Below are 14,729 nucleotides of genomic sequence, written 5' to 3' on the forward strand. Positions count from 1 at the left end.
CCTTGTGTCCTGCAACCTTGCTGTAATCACTTCTTAATTGCCCAAGTATTTTTTTCCAGTTCTTTCAGAATTTCTACAATCATGTCATCTGCAGACAAAGTTTTATTTCTTCGTTCAATCTGTATGCCCTTTATTTTGTTTTGTTGTCTTACTGCATTAGCTAGAACTTCCAATAATGATGTTTAAAAGGAGTGGTGGGAGGGGACTTGCCTTGTACTTGACCTTAGTGGGAAAACTTTTGAGTTTCTCATCATTAAGTATGATGTTAGCTGTAGGTTTTTGTAGATCATCTTTATCAAGTTGAGGAAGTTCTTCTGTATCCCCAGTTTACTGAGCATTTTTATCGTGAATAATGGGTGTTCAATCTGGTCAAGTGTTTTTTATGTATCTATTGATAGGATCCTGTGGGGTTTTTTTTCCTTTTTAGCCTATTGATGTGGTAGATTACATTAATTGATTTTCAAATGATGAGCCAGTTTTATATACCTAGGAAAATCCCACTTCATCCTATTTATAATTCTTTCTTTACATAGTGTTGGGTTCCATTTGCTAATATTTTGTTGAGGATTTTCGTATCTCTATTCATGAGAGATTGCAGTTTTTTTTGTTATATCTGTCTGGTTTTGGTATTAGGTTAATGCTGGCCTCATAGAATAAGTTAGGAAATATTGCTTCTGCTTCTGTATTCTAGAAGAGATGTAGAAAATTGGTATGGTTTCTGTCTTCAGATGTTTGGTAGAATTCACCAGTTAACCTATTTGGGCCTGGTGCTTTCTGTTTTGGAAGATTATCAGTTATTGATTCAATTTCTTTAATAGACATAGTCCTATTTAGATTGTCTATTTTTTTTTTTAACTTTTTAAGTTATTATTTTTAAGTTATCTCTACACCCGTCGTGGGGCTCAAAATCACAGCCCTGAGATCAAGAGTTGTATGCTGTACTACCGAGCCAGCCAGGTACCCCTAGACTGTCCATTCTTGTGTGAGTTTTGGCAGCTTGTGTTTTGCAAGGAATTGATTCATTTCTTCTAGGTTATTGAATTTGTGGATGTAGTATTCACTGATTCATAGTGTTCCCTTATTATCCTTTTGATGTTCATAGGATCTGTAGTGATGGCCTCTCTTTCATGTCTGATATTAGTAATTTGTATTTTTTCTCTTAATTAGCTTGGGAGACCTACTGATTTTATTGATCTTTTCAAAGAACCACCTTTTGGTTGTATTGATTTTCTCTTTTGATTTTCCATTTTGAAATTCATTGATTTCTGTTCTAATTTTATTTCTGTTCTTGTACTTTTTTGGATTTAATTTGTTCTTTTTCTAGTTTCCTAAGGTGGAAGCTTAGATTATTGATTTTGGATCTTTCTTCTCATCTAATATTTGCATTCGGTGCTATAAATTTCTCTGTAAGCACTGCTCTAACTGCATCCCACAAATTTTGGTAAGTTGTGTTTTTATGTTCATTTAGTTTATTTTTATTTTTATTTTTTATTTTTTGTTTTTTTAAATCACATTTATTTATTTTATTTATTTTAATATATAATTTATTGTCAAATTGGTTTCCATACAACACCCAGTGCTCATCCCAACAGGTGCCCTCCTCAGTGCCCATCACCTACTTTCCCCTCTTCCCCACCCTCCATCAACCCTCAGTTTGTTCTCAGTATTTAAGAGTCTCTTATGGTTTGCCTCCTTCCCTCTGTAACTTTTTTTTCCCCCCTTCCTCTCCCCCATGGTCTTCTGTTAAGTTTCTCAGGATCCACATATGAGTGAAAACATATGGTATCTGTTTTTCTCTGCCTGACTTATTTCACTTAGCATAATACTCTCCAGTTCCATCTACATTGCTACAAATGGCCAGATTTCATTCTTTCTCATTGCCAAGTAGTATTCCATTATATATATAAACCACATCTTCTTTATCTATTCGTCAGTTGATGGACATTTAGGCTCTTTCCATAATTTGGCTATTGTTGAAAATGCTGCTGTAAACATTGGGGTACAAATGCCCCTATGCATCAACACTCCTGTATCCCTTGGGTAAATTCCTAGCAATGCTATTGCTGGGTCATAGGGTAGATCTGTTTTTAATTTTTTGAGGAACCTCCACACTGTTTTCCAGAGCGGCTCTCTAGAGATTTCTTCTTTGACCTATGTGTTATTTACAAGTGTGTTTTTCAGTCTCTCTAGTATTTTGGATTTTCCAGCTATCTTTCCTGATACTGATTTCTAGTTTAGCTTCATTATGGTCTGAGAGCTTATATTATATGATTTCTATACTTTTATATTTATTTATCTATTTTCAATGTTTATTTTCTGAGAGAGAGGGAGACAGAGCGCAAGCAGGGAAGGGGCGGAGAGAGAGGGAGACACAATCTGAAGCAGGCTCCAGGCTTCGAGCTGTCAGCACAGAGCCCAACACGGGGCTTGAACTCACGAAGCGTGAGGTCATGACTTGAGCTGAAGTCAGGCATTTAACAGACTGAGCCACCCAGGTGCTCCTGACTTCTATACTTTTAAATAAGTGTGTTTTACAGCCCAGAATGTGGTCTGGCTTGGTGAATACACATGTGAGTTTGAGAAGAATGCATATTCTGCTGTTGTTGCATGAAGTAATCTGTAGATGTCAATTATATCTGATTTCTTTTCTGCCTGATGGATCTGTCCATTTCTGATAGAGAGGTGTTGAAGTCTCCAACAATAATAGTGGATTCATTTAGTTTTGTAGTCCTGTCAGTTTTTGCCTCACATATTTGGATACATTATTGTTTGGTATACACACATTAAGGATTATTATGTCTTCTTGGAGAATTGAGCATTTTATCATTATGTAACACTGTTATGTAGCACTATATAATATTCTTTATCTCTGGGAATCTTACTTGCTCTGAAATCTGTTTATTCTGAAATTAATATAGCTATTCATACTTCCTTTTGGTTTGTGTTAGTATGGCATATCTTTCTCCATCCCTTTCCTTTTCATCTGTATGTGTGTTTACATCTATATGAGCTCCTTGGAGACAGCATATTAGTTGGCTCTTGTTTTTTGATCCTCTCTGAAAGTCTTTTATTGGTTGTACGTAGGCCATGATGTTCAGAGTGACCATTGATACCATTTTCTATTTGTTGCTCCTGTTCTTTGTTTCTATTTTTGTCTTCCATTCTTTTTTCTGCCTTTTGTGGTTTTAGTTGAGCACTATATATGATTCCATTTCTGTCTTTTCTTAACATACCAGTTTTGCTTTTTTTTTTTTTAAGCGATTGCTCTGGTGTTTGCAATGTATATTTATTGCAATATGTATATTACAACTAATCCAAGTCCACTTTAAAACAACACTCTTCCACTTCACAGATAATGCAAGTACCTTTTAATGACAAAGTAGCCCTTACTCCTCCATCCCTTCTATCATTTCTGTCATTCATTTCATTTATACATAAGTTTGTTTGTGTACACATAGTTGAATACAGTGTTCCTGTTATTTCCAACTGTTATTAGATCAATTAAGAATAAGAAAAATAAAAGTTTTTATTTTTCCTTCTTTCTCTAATGCTCTTTTTATGTAAATCTGACTTCTGACCTATTATCATTTTGCTTTTCTTTAAAGAACTTTTTTTTTTTTAACATTCTTTCAGGCCAAGTCTACTGGCAACAAATTTTCTCAGTTTTGGTTTTTCTGGAAAGTCTTTCTTCTTCACTTTATTTTTTAATTTTTTTTTAGTGTTTATTTCTTTTTGACAGAGAGAGACAGAGCATGAACGGGGGAGGGGCAGAGAGAGAGGGAGACACAGAATCCGAAGCAGGCTCCAGGCTCTGAGCTGTCAGCACAGAGCCCGACGCGGGGCTCGAACCCACGGACCGTGAGATCATGACCTGAGCCGAAGTCAGACGCTCAACCGACTGAGCCACCCAGGCACCCGTCTCCTTCACTTTTAAAAAATAAGTTTGCAGGATACAGAAATCTCGGTTGCTGGTTTTTTCTTCTCAACACATTGTTTCACTCCATTCTCTTTTTGCTTGCCTGCTTTCTAAAATAAAGTCAGATACAGTTCTTAACTTTGCTCTTCTGTAGGTAAGCTGGGGTTTTCCCCCTCTAGCTTTTTTTAAACTTTTTTCCATATCTTTGATTTTCTACACTTTGAATATGATATGTCTACATGTAGTTTTTTGTGTATTTATCCTGCTTGGTGTTCTCTAAGCTTCCTGGATCTAGGTTTTGTGTCTGACGTTAATTTGGGAAATTCTCAGTCATCATTGCTTCAAATATTGCTTCTCTTTGTCTTTCTTCTTCCGGTATTCCCATTATGCAGTGTTACACCTTTTATAGTCATCACGCAGTTCTTGGATGTTTTGTTTTTTATTTTTGTTTTTTTCAGATTATTTTTTTTTCTTTTCAGTTTTGGAAGATTCTGTTGACATATCCTCAAGTCGACGGACTCTTTCCTCAGTTGTGTTTAGTCTACTGATGAGCCAATCAAAGGCATTCTTCATTTCTGTTAACAGTGTCTTTGAACTTTAGCATTACTTTTCGATTCATTCTTAGAATTTCAGTGTCTCTGGGACACCTGGGTGGCTCAGTTGGTTGAGCATCTGACTTCGGCTCAGGTCATGATCTCGCAGTTCGTGAGTTGGAGCCCCGCCTCGAGCCCTGTGTTGACAGCTCAGAGCCTGGAGCCTGCTTCAGATTCTGTGTCTCCCCCTCTCTCTGCCCCTTCCCTGCTCATACTCTGTCTCTCTCTCTCAAAAATGAAAAAATGTTAAAAAGAATAAATTTTAAAAAAAAAGAATTTCAGTGTCTCTGTTTATAGTACCCATTGGTTCTTTTTCTATTAGAACCCTTAACATATTAATCATAGTTGTTTTACATTTATGGTCTGTTAATTTCAGCATTCCTGCCATATCTCAGTCTGGTTCTGATGCTTGTTCTTTATCTTCAAACTGTGTTTTTTCCTTTTAGTGTGGCTTGTAATTTTTTTAATTTATTTTTTATTTTAATTTATTTAAAAAAATTTTTAAAGATGTTTTATTTATTTTTGAGAGAGAGAGAGTGCGAGTGGGGGAAGGACAGAGGGAGAGGGAGACACAGAATCTGAAGCAGGCTCCAGGCTCCGAGCTGTCAGCACAGCGCCCGACGCAGGTCTTGAACTCACGAACCATGAGATCATGACCCGAGTCGAAGTCAGACGCTTAACCAGCTGAGCCACCCAGGCACCCCTGCCTTAGTAATGTTTTGTTGAAAGCTGAACATGATGTACCAGATAAAAGGAATTCTGGTAAACAGGACCTCAGTAATATGGTGGTTAGTTGTGCAAGGAAGGGAAGAAGTCTATAGTCCTGTGATTAGGTCTCAGTCTTTTAATGAGCAAACCTGTGCCTTTGGGCTGTGAACTTCATAAATTCTTCTCTGTATTTCCAGCTCTTCTTCACCTCTCCTCCCCACCCCACTTGAGGTGGGACTGGATGACTAGAGGGTGCTGGAATTGGATATTACCCTTCCTCCCCATTGGCTAGGCTCTGAAAAAAACCCAATACATTAGCCTCTGGTAAAATACTTTCTCTTAAAGTCAGGCTTTGTTAAGAACAGAATGCTCTGGAGTATTTGAAAACGGCTGTTTTTTCCTCTCCCTGGAAGCAAGAGGGAGGTACCTGGAGGTAAAAACACAAAAGTATGGTGGGGCTTCCCCACTGAAGTTTTTGATTCTCAGACTTGTATACTGAGCCTCCCACAACCCATCAATTACAGTTTAGGTTTTCCTTCCCCACCCTCTCGCACTCCCATTGGTTCCCTTGGTGGCTTCTGTTCCTGTAAGTTGTGATCTTCTGTATTCGCCTGTCTCTCCAATTTTGGAGGCAGTGGTTTGCCCTTTTACTTCACTTTTGCAAAAACTCTAAGAAGAGTTGTTAATTTTTCAGTTCAGTTTTTTTTGTTGTTGTTAGGACAGAGTGGCAGTTTCTAAGCTCCTTATATACTGGACCAGAAACTAAAATTCCTTTTCAAGTAGCGTATTTGAACAAGTATTTATTTTTGTAAGCAAACAAAATAATCCACCCACAAACACACACAATCTAAAAGACAAAAACTAATAATCTCCTATTGCACAACTCTCGTTTAAATTTTTAACTTTAGGTGTAGATTATCATTATTGTTAAGATACTATTCTTTAAAATACAAAAAGTTATCATCTGGGGCACCTGGGTGGCTCAATCAGTTAAGTGTCCAACTCCTAATTTTGGCTCAGGTCATGATCTCACCATTCATGGATTCGAGCCCTGCATTGGGCTCTGCTCTGACAGCATGGAGCCTGCTTGAGATTCTCTCTCTCCCTTCTCTCTGTCCTTCCCTCACTTGTGTGCACACATGTATTCTCAAAATAAATAAATAAACTTAAAAAAAAAGTCACCAGCTGTGATATTGAAAACAATGATATCAACAATAATTTAAATTTAAGGCCAAGGTGCTTGGGTGGCTCAGTTGGTTAAGCATCTGACTTCAGCTCAGGTCATGATCTCACAGTCTGTGGGTTTAAGCCCCTTGTCGTGCTCTGGGCTGACAGCTTGGAACCTGGAGTCTGCTTGGGATTCTGGTCTCCCTCTCTTTCTGCCCCTCCCCCACTGCGTGTGCGCGCGCTCTCTCTCTCTCTCTCTCTCTCTGTCTCTCTCAAATATATAAATAAACATTAAACATTTTTAAATTTAGGGGCACCTGGCTGGCTCAGTTGGTTAAACGTCCGACTTTGGCTCAGGTCATGATCTCACAGTTTGTGAGTTGAAGCCCCACATCAGGCTCTGTGGTGGCAGCTCAGAGCCTGGAGCCCACTTCAGATTCTTTGTCTCCCTCTCTCTGTGGCCCTCCCCTGGCTTGTGCGCTCTCTCTCTCTCTCTCAAAAATAAATAAACAAAAATTTTAAATTAAAAAATGTTTTTAATCTAATGTCAATGAATTTTACTGCTATCATTGATCACACCTCTTTTTCCCCTTTCTTTCTCTCTTCATGTATTCCCTTTGTGTGTTTTTTCACCTCGTCTGTTAATTGGTTGACTACAGCATACTGGGAACTACTTTTAAGAAAAGTAAAGAGTGTTATGTGTTTTAAAATTTTTTTTCACACTTGAATGTTTTGCCTAATTATAGATTCCTTGAAAAGTAATCTTTTTCCTTAGGACTGTTGACTTCAAGCATTTGGTGTTGTAGAGGAAAAGTCTGGTATCAAATTATTTTTGCCCTGTGTAAATGCATGAAAACTTTCATCTACACTGAAACTCAGAAATGTCACTGGAGTCTGTCCCATATTTGATGAGCTTTTTTGATAAGAAGGTTTGTGTCTTTCCTTAGCTTCAGGAACTTTTCCTCTTTTTTTCTTTAATTATTGTCCCACCTTCATTACTTTTATTTTCTTTTGCTGAAACTTCTCTTTTATATTGTATTCCCTTATCCTTTTTATAGTTTTGATCTCCACATGTTTACCTGTGTGCTCAGAGAATTCTTCAAACTTTGGCCTTCCAAATCTCTACTTTTCTGTTGTATTCAATTAGCTATCCATTGCCTTCTCTGGGACTATTGGTATGTAATAATAATGGTGATGTTACTTAGGATTTTTTTTGTTTTCACATTGCTCCCTATTTGTAATAGCCTGCCATTGGTTTAGAACTGTAATGTCTTCTTCAATCTTAGTGAATAAGAATTCAGTTTTTCTTATGATAACTGTTTCTTGAATTGTCAGATTGGTTCCCCTTTTGTTTTGAACTACTGCCTTTCCCTATATTTGACTTTTGTCTGAGTGCTCATTCTTTGACTGAACTCTGAGTTTGTTTCATAGTTGTGACTGAAATAAATACTTCCGGTAATGATGGATGTTTTCATTAGGGACAGTCTCTTTTTTATGTCTGTCTCTGTTTTTCTCCAGCTCATCTGCCCTCAGCAGTCATCCATCCTCTACCAACCTGCCAAGCTTGCTCCTTACACACTGATTGGTCTGGCAGGGCCCCTGTTCCCATACACTGCAGAATTAAAGTCCCGCTGATGGTTCATTCCCTGCTTTGTGCATGCAGAGTTTAGTAAGACTGTGTGTGTGTGTTTGTGTGTCAGGGGCAATTGCACGGAGTGTCAAGGGGCTGGAGTAGAAGATTCCTTTACTTTCTTCATAGGCTTCATCTGTCCTTGATGCTTTTCCATTTGCTCCATTCTTGCCTGCCCAGTCGTCTGCTGAGATTCAAAGTTCCATGTGTGTTGGTTGTTATGGAAGGAAATTAAGACTATGAGAGTCAATATATGGGCACAGACCTGTCCATCTAAGAATGTTTCTTTTTTTTTTTTTTAATGTTTATTTATTTTGAGAGAGAGGGAGAGCACAAGTGGGGAAGGGCAGAGAGAGAGGAAGAGAGAGAATCCTAAGCAGGCTCCACACTATCAGTGCAGAGCCTGACACGGGGTTTGAACTCATGAACCGTGAGATCATGACCTGAGCCAAAATCAAGTCGGGCACTCAACTAACTGAGCCACTTGGGCACCCCTAAGAATTTTGTTTTTTTTTTTTAAGACAGACTTTTCCCCTGAGTTCTAAAATTGTATCCGAATAATATTTTTGTGTGGTCTATGGCTTAAAAATAAAATAGAACTGGAACACTTAGAAAGAAAAGAAACATTCCTTAAGTAATTCCCTAAGGAAGAGCACACACTAAGTAATATCTTATTGTTTGCCTTATACTTTCATTGTCTCACTGAGGGTTTTGCCCTTCTAGTGAATTTTTTTTTTATTTAAAAAAATTATTTAGGGGCGCCTGGGTGGCGCAGTCGGTTAAGCGTCCGACTTCAGCCAGGTCACGATCTCGCGGTCCGTGAGTTCGAGCCCCGCGTCGGGCTCTGGGCTGATGGCTCGGAGCCTGGAGCCTGTTTCCGATTCTGTGTCTCCCTCTCTCTCTGCCCCTCCCCCGTTCATGCTCTGTCTCGCTCTGTCCCAAAAATAAATAGAAAACGTTGAAAAAAAAAATTAAAAAAAAAAAAAAGAAGAAAGAAATAAATAAACAAATAAATAAATTATTTAATGTTTATTCATTTTTGAGAGAGAGAGAGAGACAGAGCATAAGTGAGGGAGGGTCAGAGAGAGAGGGAGACACAGAATCCGAAAAAGGGTCTAGGCTCCAAGCTGTCAACACAGAGCCCGATATGGGGCTCGGAACTCATGAGCTGAAGTCAGCACTTAACCAACTGAGCCACCCACGTGCCCCTACCTAGTGAATGTTTTATATCAGCAGTCACATTTTTAAGTTCTAAAATGCCATTTTTATTCTTGGTTGCTTTTGCATACATTTTGTTCTTTTTTGGGATGCCACAGCCTCTCAAATTTCTTTAAAGATAATAACTAATTTTCTCTAAGTTTTCTTTTCTTTTCTTTCTTTTTTTTTTTTTTTTTTTTTTTTTTTTTGACTAGAGCTAGTTTTCATTTGCTCATTTTGATTTTTCCTTCCTTTTGATGATGCTCCTTGGATGTTGGGTGAACCGTGGGTGTCCTGTCCCAGTTAGGACTGAGTCAGTAGCAGCACCGAATGGGAGATTTGTGTAAAGAGTGACCTGGAGGGAAGTGGGGCTGTCTTACCAGGAGCCAGCTAAAAGAATGCCACAATAGGTGGACTCCATTTGGGGGATATTTATGGATATATATGCTACAGTCATTCTTCCTGTTTCTGTTTTTCTGCTTGGATTAGAGTTGTCTAGGTGATAGATGCCTGGCTCCAGGCCATTCTCCATGTGTGGGGATGGCTGTTTGGGATGTAGACATTCAACTTTCAGGACCCCTTCTCACTTCCACCCTGGGTTCCTGCCATATGCTATCCTGGAACCTCTCCAGAGTCTGGAAGCTGAGCTACTTTTTTTGCTTTTCTTCATCTTTCCAACCCTCACTTATCACTTTGCATATTCTTGGAATTTTTTTTTAATGTTTATTTTTGAGAGAGAGGGAGGGAGGGAGGGAATGAGCAGGGGAGGGGCAGAGGGAGAGGGAGAGAGAGAGAGAGAGGGAGAGGGAGAGAGAATCCCAAACAGGCTCCACGCCATCAGTGCAGAGCCTGATGTGGGGCTCAAACTCATGAACAGTGAGATCATGACCTGAGTCAAAATCAAGAGTCGAACGCTTAACCAGCTGAGCCACCCAGGCGCCCCTGGAATTTTCTTTAAAATCTCCTTTCTTCCGATAGCCACTTTCTAGTCTCACTTTGGTTTTAATGAAGTCTCAGGAAGAAGAGATAATTTACTTAGTCTACTACTATATTTTTTTAAGTTAAAAAAATTTTTTTAGAGTTATATCTGTTTTTTTCCTTGACTCTTAAGTGATGTTATGTTTTTTCTTACGTAATCTCTACATCTGATGTGGGGCTTGAACTCACAACCCCAAGATCGAGTCGCATGTTCCAGGCGCCCATAAATATTTTTGTTTCTCTAAGAGGCTAAAGACAGATTTCTTGCTTTTAGTAGATTAAAAAAAATCTAAGTAGGTCACGATTTTTAAAATTCAGCTACCCTTATATTTAGCTCAAACACTAGCCACTTTTTAAAAGAACCCACTCTTTAGTCACAGAATTAACATTTTATTTATTATTATTTATTTTAAACTGATTAAGAGTGGGTGCCTGGGTGGCTTGGTCGGTTGAGCGTCCGACTTCGGCTCAGGCCATGATCTCGTGGTTTGTGGGTTTGAGCCTTGTCTGGGGCTCTGTGCTGACAGCTTCAGATTCTGTCTCTCTCTCTCTGTCTCTCTCTCTCTCTCTGTCCTTTCCCCTCTCATGTGTTCTCTCTCTCTCTCTCTCTCTCTCTCTCTCCCTCTCCCTCTCAAAAAAAACATTAAAAAATTTTCAACTTACTAAAAGAACCTAAAGGTTAGCCCTCTTTTACTGCAAATAACTCCTAAATTATGTTTTAATCATTGTTTTTAAAAACTAGAATAAAGGAAATCTCTTGACTCAATCTATCTGTTTACATTATCACATACAATTGCATGCTACCCATTGATGAATAGTTAATTCATTGGCTTAGTGAAGAGATTAGAATCTGCCCTGTTAGAGAATATAGTACTGTATTTAAGCTGGTTTGTGTTGGAACCCTGAATAGAAGCTGAACTGCTGGGAGTAGAGCCAGTAGCCTTCTGCTAAATGAATGGAGTCCAGATGACTCTTCCAAGCCAGTTGTACTTGCTTTCCTATCCAGCTTCACATTCCAGGAAAGGATTTTTACTCATTAGGAGGTATATCCACAGCGTACTTTCCGTTGACTCCAATGCCATCCACACTGGCTTTGGCAAATACTAAATGCAATTCTTGCCTCTGGAGGCTCCATAATCTTTAAACCAACAGCCACTGGACCTGGGTAGGTCTAACTGACCTGGCTGAGGTGCCACTTCACCAGCTTCCTCCTAATTCAGTGAACTTACAGATGCCAGCTGCCTAGCATTGAGCTTGCTACACAAATAAATTTAAGGACTCTGATTCTGATTCACCTTCAAGAGACCCCATGTGGCTCAGAAAAAGCTATGCTTCCAGGTTAAATATCACAATAAATACAACTTGGTTATACTTTAGACTTACTCATTAATAGGCACAAACTTGTATTAAAAAGAAAATAAAACTTGTCATATGTTTTCAAACACAGTAATACTAAATGACTAAGAATGAAGGGATGGTAAAAGGTGTATCCAGCAAATACTAATCAAAAGAAAACTTGGATAGTAATTACAATATTAAACAAAATAGAATGTAGGTGAAAAGCATTTAGGAGGGACAAGAGGGACATTTCATATTGATAAAAGAGACAGTCTATCAAGACATACAGTGGTCATGAACTTATGTGCACCTACCAGACTTCATCTATATAAATCAAAATTGGCAGAGTTAGGGGGAAAAGTTGACAAATCTATAGCCATATTGAAGACTTTAAAACATCTCATCTAGAAACTGATAGAAAAGGCTACAAACAGTAGGAAAAATAGATTGAGTGATACCGTCAGCAAGGTTGATCAAACAGTTATATATGGAGAGAGAACCTTGCTTTCAACAAAGAATATGTAATTTTTTTCAAGCACACATGGAAGAATTATAAAATCCCAGCTATATAGTAAGCTATAAACAAAGTATTAAAAATTCTAGAGCAGCAATAATACAGACTACAGATCTTCCTCAACTTATGATGGGGTTATATCCTGATAAACCCCCTCATAAATAGAAAATGCTTTTAATACACTTAACCTCTTGAACATCATGTAGCTTAGCCTAGCCTACCTTAAACATACTTAGAACCTTTACATTATAGCGTACTGTTGGGCAGAATCATCTCCTACACAGCCTATTTTATTTTATTTTAAATGTTTTTATTTTATTTTTGAGAGAGAGGGAGACACAGAATGTGAAGCAAACCCCAGGCTGTGAACTGTCAGTGCAGAGCCCGATGCGGGCTCGAACTCACGGACCGTGAGATCATGACCTGAGCGGAAGTCAGATGCTTAACCAACTGAGCTACCCGGGCGCCCCCTACAAAGCCTATTTTATAATAAAGTGTTGAATATCTCATGTAATTTATTGAATACTGGATTGAAAGTGAAAAACAGAATGGTTAAATGGGTACAGAATGGTGTGAGTGGTTGGTTGTTCACCCTCATGGAGCTGAGGCTCACTGTTTCTGTCCAGCATGACAAGAGAGTATCATACCACATATCGCTAACCAGGAAAAGATCAAAATTCAAGGTATAGTTTCTACAGAGTGTGTATCACTTTTGCACCATCATCATCGAAAACTCGTAAGTCAGACCATCATAAGTTAGGGACCATCTGTATATATACTCTGACACATGCAGTAAGATTAGAAATCAACAATAAAGCCAGCTTGACAGAGAAACATGAATTTGGAAACAGAAAAAAATGTTCTAAATAATTCTTGAGTTGAACCACAAATCACAATAAAACTTAGTAAATAGAGCCGAACAATTGAAAGCACTTCACATCATGACTTATTGGGTACAGCTCATTCAGTTCTTTGAGCCAAAGAGGCTTTTATTGGAAAGCAAAATAGACATTAAGTAAACTAAGCAATCGATTCAAGAAGCCAAAAACAAAAACAAAACAAAAAACACAGGATATACTCAACCTAAGAGGATGGAAATAACCAGGAAAAAAAGGGCAGAAATTAATAGAGGAAAATAGACATGATCAACAGAACCAAAAGTGGGTTACTTTTATTTTTGTAATAAAATAGACCTTTTGCAGGACTTGTAAAGGAAATGAGAAAAGGCACCAAGTAAAAACAAAATAAGAAATAACCATAGAATATAATAGAGTCTTTTAAGAGAATGCTATATAGAGCCATTAACACAAAAATTTGAAAACTTTGATAAAAATTTTCTAGAAGTTACCCCAATTTACTTAAAAATTAGAAAATCTTTATATAGATTATTAATTTTTACCCAAATTGTTATCCACCCCACCAGCAAAAAAATACTAAGACTAATTGAACTTTGCCAAAATTTCCAAAATTACGTTTTTTCTCTTAAAGAACTATTTCAGAAAGGAATAACTACACCTCATAAGACTATTATAATCTTGATCAGTGATCAGGAAACTTTTCTGTAAAAGGCCAGATAATAAATACTTTAGACTTTAGAAGCCATATGGTATCTGTCACCAAATATCCAATTCTGCTGTCATAACATGAATGAGCCGTACACAGTACTTAACATGAGTGAGCATGGCTATGTTCCAATGCAAGTTTACTTATAGAAATCGATGGCAGGGGGCACCTGGGTGGCTCAGTCCATTAGGCGTCTAACTTTGGTTCAGGTCATGATCTCGCGATTTGTGGGTTAGGGCCCCATGTTGGGCTCTGTGCTGACAGCTCAGAGCCTGGAGCCTGCTTTGGATTCTTTGTCTCCTCCTCTCTCTGCCCCTCCCATGCTCATGCTTTGTCTCTCTCTGTCTCTCTCTGTCTCAATAATAAATAAACGTTAAAAAAAAATTTTTTTTAAATCGATGGCAGGATAGATTTGGCCCATGGGTTATAGTTTGCTGGCCCCCGATCTTAATAATTAAAAGTAGAAAGAAGGCAGCTCTTTCTGTCCACGGGTCCTGTCCCTGTACTTTAATAAAACCACCCTTTTGCACTGGAAAAAAAAAGAAAAGAAAAAAAAGTAGAAAGGAGCCATAAATTCTCACTTAAGAACTTGGATACAAAAATCCCAAGCAAAATAAGAGCAAATAGAATCTAAAGCTCTCTCAAGATACCACACAACTAAATTATCCCAAGAGTACAAGTCTTAGAGAATACATTTATGTAATTTACTTCATTAAGAGATTAAAATTATCATCTCAGTAAGTGAGGAAAAATTATTAAAATTCAATATCCAGGGATGCCTGGCTGACTCAGTCAGCAGAGCATGCAACTCTGATCTTGGGTCGTGAGTTCAAGCCCCACATTAAGGGGTAGATTGTGCTTAAAATTTTTTTTTAAATCTTTAAGATAAAATTTGGGATCCATTCATCTTGAAAGTTATTAGCAAACTAAAAATAAAAGGAAGCTCCTTAACCTGATAGAATGTCTAATAAAACCTGTGGTAAACATTATATTTTGCAACGGTCCGTGTTCCCAACAGACAGGGAAAAGGCAGTTATGTTTGCTATAAGGCTACCATTTAATATTGAACTGAGGTCCTAGCCACTGAAGACAGAAATATATACAAATTACAAATATTCCAAAGGA

The 14,729-nt window shown here is 38.0% G+C and overlaps 1 protein-coding gene and 1 non-coding gene across 2 annotated transcripts in view; one reads left to right on the plus strand and one right to left on the minus strand.

Annotated features, from left to right (window-relative positions):
* The window catches only part of NUDT3 (nudix hydrolase 3), a 125,314-nt gene that overhangs the window by 91,736 nt on the left and 18,849 nt on the right, over window positions 1-14,729 (plus strand). The window lies entirely within an intron of this gene.
* TRNAR-UCG (transfer RNA arginine (anticodon UCG)) lies at window positions 3,829-3,913 on the minus strand. Its single transcript has one exon. It is a non-coding gene; the product is annotated as a tRNA-Arg (tRNA).

Source organism: Acinonyx jubatus, chromosome B2 (genome assembly GCF_027475565.1).
Source record: "Acinonyx jubatus isolate Ajub_Pintada_27869175 chromosome B2, VMU_Ajub_asm_v1.0, whole genome shotgun sequence".
Classification (NCBI taxonomy): domain Eukaryota; kingdom Metazoa; phylum Chordata; class Mammalia; order Carnivora; family Felidae; genus Acinonyx; species Acinonyx jubatus.